The sequence below is a fragment of the Echeneis naucrates genome, chromosome 17 (genome assembly GCF_900963305.1).
Source record: "Echeneis naucrates chromosome 17, fEcheNa1.1, whole genome shotgun sequence".
Classification (NCBI taxonomy): Eukaryota; Metazoa; Chordata; class Actinopteri; order Carangiformes; family Echeneidae; genus Echeneis; species Echeneis naucrates.
This window is the reverse complement of record NC_042527.1, coordinates 3010594-3016654: the sequence shown is the minus strand read 5'-3', so window position 1 is coordinate 3016654 and position 6061 is coordinate 3010594. Positions and strand designations below refer to the sequence as shown.

Below are 6061 nucleotides of genomic sequence, written 5' to 3'. Positions count from 1 at the left end.
ACGCATCTGAATCATGATTCTATATATCGCTTTCTTATCTTTGCATTATTCAAAACCCAAACCCAGATTTTTTGAACAGAGAGCTGAGTCAGATGATTTGAGTTGGATGCTCGGGTTAAAAACAAACAACATGTTTTTTGAGTGATAATATCAAATTCCACCCAGATGAGGAAAATAGGTAAAGTAAATTGTGCTTACATGAAACCCCATGCTACAAACTAACATTCTAGTCTCTCTGACAACAACTACTGACAATGACTAACTTTACTTCAAATCACTATCGAGAGCAAGACTAAGTTAGCGGCAAAGTCCACCCACAGGAACCAGTGAGAGGGAAATCTCTGAACTCCAGTCTGACATTCCATTCTCACTTACATCAGCTACTGACAAAGTGAAACTTCCATAAGGTAAGAGATTTCAGTTTTTACTCATCAACAGAGTTGACCTTGAGAAGTTTTATATTTGTTATTCGAGGTATTAGCAAGAAATAAAACATGTACAGCACAAACACATATTTCAACATTATCGCATGTTTCACATATAATACATCTATTTTTCTTCTGACTCATTTTGAAAGTTCAAATCAAATCTTTTGACAGCAAGATCAACATCAGCAGCAGAGTGGGACAGAAATCAGGAACAAACATTGTATGGAGTTAAAAATAATCCACTTACAGGAAAGCATGAAGAAACCCTAATAAACAACTGTGACATCCTTTTTTCTGACACCACAGCCACAAACAAGTCAAACAGAACTCTGCATGAGGTAAATCATTTAAAATTTTCATACAACTGCAGTATATGCTTCAACTGGTATGGTCATTTTAGAGAAAGTTCAGACTTTTTTTGTGAATTTTTGTGTACCACAAGAAATGTCATGTTAATATATCTTTATATCATCATATATCATCACATTTAATTCATGATATTTAGAAATTTGTTCTTTGTTGATTTAGCTGTTCTTGTTACCTGTCAGTTTTGGTTTTTCTTGTTTATATTGTGTGGAATGCTTGTTAATTATGTTAGTTTAATCTTCTTTGTTGTTTATAGTCTTTGTCTGTTTGTTGTTGTTTTTGTTTTTCTTTCTTTTCTTTTTTTTTTCTCAAATTATAGGGGAGGTCCATTGCATAAGACTGTTGGCTTTTTTACCTCTCCTGTCACATTTGATTAATTCTTCCAACTATAACTGTCTGCAAACAAATAAAATTAAAAAAAAATTTGTAAAACTATTTAAACTATATAAAAGTCATATATAAACTAAAATATATGTATGTATAGATTTTTTCTTTTAGCATTTCTTGTGTTATATAATGAAAATAGACAGTTGTATTTATTTTATACTAACATACATATATACATATATACTGATATTTGTATATCCAGGTGATTGCAGGTGGGTATCAACAATTGGCATATCTCACTTTGAGAATTTCCCAGTTTGGGATCAATACCAACACGTTCTCACTCCCAATGCGTCAACAGGCTGACTATATTTCATGAATTCTGTATTACAGCTAAACTCCATGAACATGCAGCAACATGAAGTTGCATCCCCCCCCCCCCCCCCCCCCCCCCCCCCCTCCAATGCCTATCTCACTCTCTCTCCCTCCCTCTCTCTCTCTCTCTCCCACTCTCAACCCAACCGGTCGAGGCAGATGGCCGCCCCCCCTGAGCCTGGTTCTGCTCGAGGTTTCTGCCTCTTAAAGGAAGTTTTTCCTTGCCACTGTCACCAAATGCTTGCTCAAAATTATTTTATGAAGAGTTTAGTCTAGACCTGATCTATATGTAAAGTGCCTTGATGTAACTTTGTTATGACTTGGCGCTATACAAATAAATCTGATTCGATTTTGATTCTAACAAGCTGAAGAATGGTCAGTGTCCCTTACCGTCACATGCCGACTCAGGGGGCACCCTCTTTTCGTCATTTTTGACGAGTTGGATAACCCGACTGACTGACGTAGAACTACCATATAACGCCGGAAATTGATGCCAGGGGAAACATTTGGGGGCGTCTCCTAACTCTTCGTTGTCATGGTAACGTGACGTTCCCTGTCATTTAAAACATCATTAATGTTGTTCCTCCTCCTGCCGGGAAAGCAGAAGGTGGAGCTGCGGGGGGAGGGACTGAGTAATATCGGACCCTTCCACAATAATAGTAGGAAAAAACTACATTAAAATATAATCAGATGACATTGTCAGAGGTACATTAAAAAACAACGAAAAAACGTAATGTTAATTTTCCGTAAATGAAAAAGCAAAATAGTGTTTTCTAATCACAAAATGCCTGGATCCTGCAGCAAGAAAGAAGAGTAAAAGCATTAGATCATAAATATGGAACGAAATGACGCAAAATATAGCACGGGATTCTTAAATGTACTGGCTTGACGTTACTTTAAAAACCGGAAAAAATACCAATTTAAAATCGATACCATACGAAATATGATATACGAGGAATATCCGATGATTAAAATTCATTATTCAGTTGACTCGAGTCGTCGAGTCGTTCAGTAGCCCAACTAACTAACTAAATTAATAAATAACTCCCATAACGACGGAAATTGATGCCAGGGGAAAGATTTAAGGGCATCCCCTAACTCTTTGTTGTCATGGTAACGTGACGTTTCCTGTCATTTAAAACGTCATTAATGTTGTCATTTCGCTGTTTTATATGGTTTTATTCAAATTTTAAGTTTTAGAAAATTTAATGAAGAATCCAATTAGTTTATTGAAAACTAGAACCCATTATAAATAAAGTATTTTTTTCTATTTCAACAGTGTGTTGCTCTGGCCGGACAATGGGGTCAATTTTATTTAATTTCTGAACCATCACATCAACTGAATTAAATGTTTCCCCTGGCGTCAATTTCCGGCATTATGGGAGTTCTATGTCAGCCAGTCGGATTACCCAACTCCTCAAAAAATGACGAAAAAAGGGTGCCCCCTGAGTCGGCATGTGACGGTAAGGGACACTGACCATTCGTCAGCCTGTTCTTCAGCCTGTTTACGCATTAGGAGTGAGAACGTGTTGTCAATACATCAGTACATCTATCTATCTATCTGTCTAACATGTGAAATATTGCTCTTGATATAGGGCCATCCATGTCACATATGTCAGCTGAGAAACAGCAGAAGTTGGTAGAGGTGGACTCTGCTATCTTGAGGTGGTTATGAGAAGTGGCATCAGAGAAGAGTGAGTGAATAGTTCATTAAATAGGAGATTTCATTAGTCAACAAAGCAGGTTCAAAGAGGACCAGACAGGGTCCTCTGGTTGATCTTGATCAGGGCTAATCTAATTTCCTACTAACAGAAGTTTACTTCCCTTTCATTACAGACATTGGCCCAGATGGAGTGGACTAAAACTGTGGAGCCAACAGTTTTGTTTGAAAGTGTTTGAGAGGAGAAGGCTGGATCTTTTGTTTACAATGAAATTACCCAAAATGTGGACACTTCAAGAGGCTGCATATAAAAACAAGAAGACTGGTGGAATCAAAGTAATTGCAACAACGTAGTGAGATAGTAAAATGATGGTTGACCAACAAGGTGGAAGATGATCAGGACAGTGTAGTACAACCCTTTCCTGTCAAAGATGAGGTGGCAGCGCCATCTGTGTTTACAGGAAGATCACTACAACAAAGAACTGAGTTTGTTGGGGTTCCTAACAGTTTTGCATTTGATTTCAATGGAGGTATTTCCAATAAATAAAAACTTTGGACCTAGGTGTCTTTTTAACTTCTCTGGAAGCACCAAAGAAGAAGAAATCAATAAATCATGGAACATGGAACACGTGGAAAGAGGAAACACTTCACAAGTGACTGAGCAAAACATTCACAGTAAGATGAGATTCTCAGTTCTCAATAACACTTGACAGTAAGTACACGGCGTGCGTCTGCTAAGAATGCAGATATGGTCCAAGACTATGCTGATCAAAGAATATGATCTCTGAATTTTGAACGAATCCCCTAATCGCATAGATTCAGAGAGCCCTAACCATGCATGGCCATTCAAACAAACACATCAAAGCTTAAATTATATAAGGAGAACATTAGAGTGAGGGAAGGAGGTGGAATCAGACACTAATAGAGAGAGAAATTTGAACATAAAAATGTCACCACTGATATAGTCAGTGTAGTTTTATTGTCTGCCAGAAGTAACGAATAGTACAGTATAAGGACAAAACATATCTTTATCTTTAAGTATATTATATGTATTACTTATGTTGTTTAAAATCATGGTCCATGGTCTATAGTCTATGGTCAAGCATAAAAAAAGCAAAATTTTGCTAACTTCGTACGGTGATGTGAGACTCAGATTTCTTTCGGGAGTGACGTCACAAAGGGCACCGCAGTTGCGCAGTTGCAATTTATCATTGTGATCCCCAAGCTAAACATCTCCAAACTTTTTTCAATACATATTTGAAAAATCTGACAAGAAATGTTAAGTTTAGGTTAAGTAAGGGTTATCAAACATCAATATGTGATGTGCTGTGCTGTGCTATCAAGACAGTTGTGGTAAATTGACGGCATTTCAATATAAATGGCTCTTTTGATTATAATTGAATAACTCGATCAAGGGAACTAGTTCAACTTGCCTAACTATAGTTTAAGGAATGAGAATGTGTCCGTAAGGCCTGTTTCTATATCATATCCAACAATATGACACGAGTCGAAAACTTTGGCGTTACATAGCTCATTCCTCAAAAGCAAGTATCCTTGTCAATAAAAAAGTCACTGTCATCAAAATGAAATATCCTGACAACATGGTTTATGAACAGGATAGTCAAATGGTTTCGTCATGTTTTCATTATGACAGTTTACTCTGTAAATGGTTTCCAATGCAAAAAAAGTCAGGTCTTGGTGACACTACCTGAAAATGCTCAAAACAGCACTATGCACTATTTACACAGACATTTGTAAACTTCTGTAAAGTTACACATTACTGTATTTAGTGAGCAAATTGATTACAAGACACTGAATATGTAATTTTTGCATTTTTATTGCAGATGCTCTTTGCAATTTCTAATTTGTACACATCATTGTGAAAAAGAAAAACATGCATCCTCATTTACAAAATAAACTCCCTTTTTGTAGACCTGGAAACAATATTGCTGTACATACTTGAACTGAATATACACATTACTGTAATTCATTCATGCACATCCAGACGTTTCTCTCTGGCCACATATTTGCATCTACATCACAGCGAATATCATCTCCTGCATTGCAGTGGGGAAGGTATCTCCTCGAGCGGCAAATCCACCCTCTGCAAGTCTCTGCTGTGATGTCATCACATGCTGCATCCATGGCTGCTAGCAGGGCCATTTGGGTATGTGGATGCTGGTCATATACTTTCCTGCTCCAGGAAGAGAAAAACTCCTCTATTGGATTTAGGAATGGTGAGTACAGTAGGGAGGGAGATATTCCACCAGCATCCTATCATACGGTGCAAACCGCTTTCTGAGCACATTTGAGTGGGGAAAATTATTATCCCAATCAACAACATATTTGCTCAGATTGTCTTCAGTTAGACCCCTCTCATTCTCAGGGATTATGTCCCCGTAAAGTATGTCTAAAAAAGTCAGCAGATGTTGTGTGTTGTATGCACTATTTTCAGGGGAAAAAACAATATAAAAATGTATACAATTTGCTTGAAAGATTTTGACAACTACTTCAACATTTTCATCTGCTTTGAAAGAGCCATTAGGCCATGATTTACAGTTTTTCTCAATCACTTTGGTGCATTTCTCACAACACTATTAACATTTGCACAACAGTTAATTCAACCTCCACCACATTTGGTCATTTGTGCACATCAAAGCAGCAATTTCTCATTCCTTCCAACTAACATACATGCATCAATTGCTTTCATACAACTCTCTGCTGTTTTGTAAGTTAAATTCACTCATGCCATGTCAGTCAAAATTAACTACACTTGTGCATATTGAATAGTCACTTCCTATAAAACTAATAGTCCTCATTTCATTGTTTGAGTCATTAGGTCCAAAAATGTTGAACTAGTTGTCATCTGTCAGGCAATTTGTATACATTTTTATCTTTTTTTGCA

General features: G+C 37.0%; 1 long non-coding RNA gene across 1 annotated transcript; it reads left to right on the top strand.

Moving 5' to 3' along the window:
• The first annotated feature begins 284 nt into the window (after positions 1 to 284).
• Positions 285 to 3794, top strand: LOC115058263 (uncharacterized). Its single transcript, XR_003842041.1, has 4 exons — positions 285 to 407; positions 600 to 766; positions 3092 to 3190; positions 3333 to 3794. It is a non-coding gene; the product is annotated as an uncharacterized LOC115058263 (long non-coding RNA).
• The last annotated feature ends 2267 nt before the right edge of the window (positions 3795 to 6061 follow it).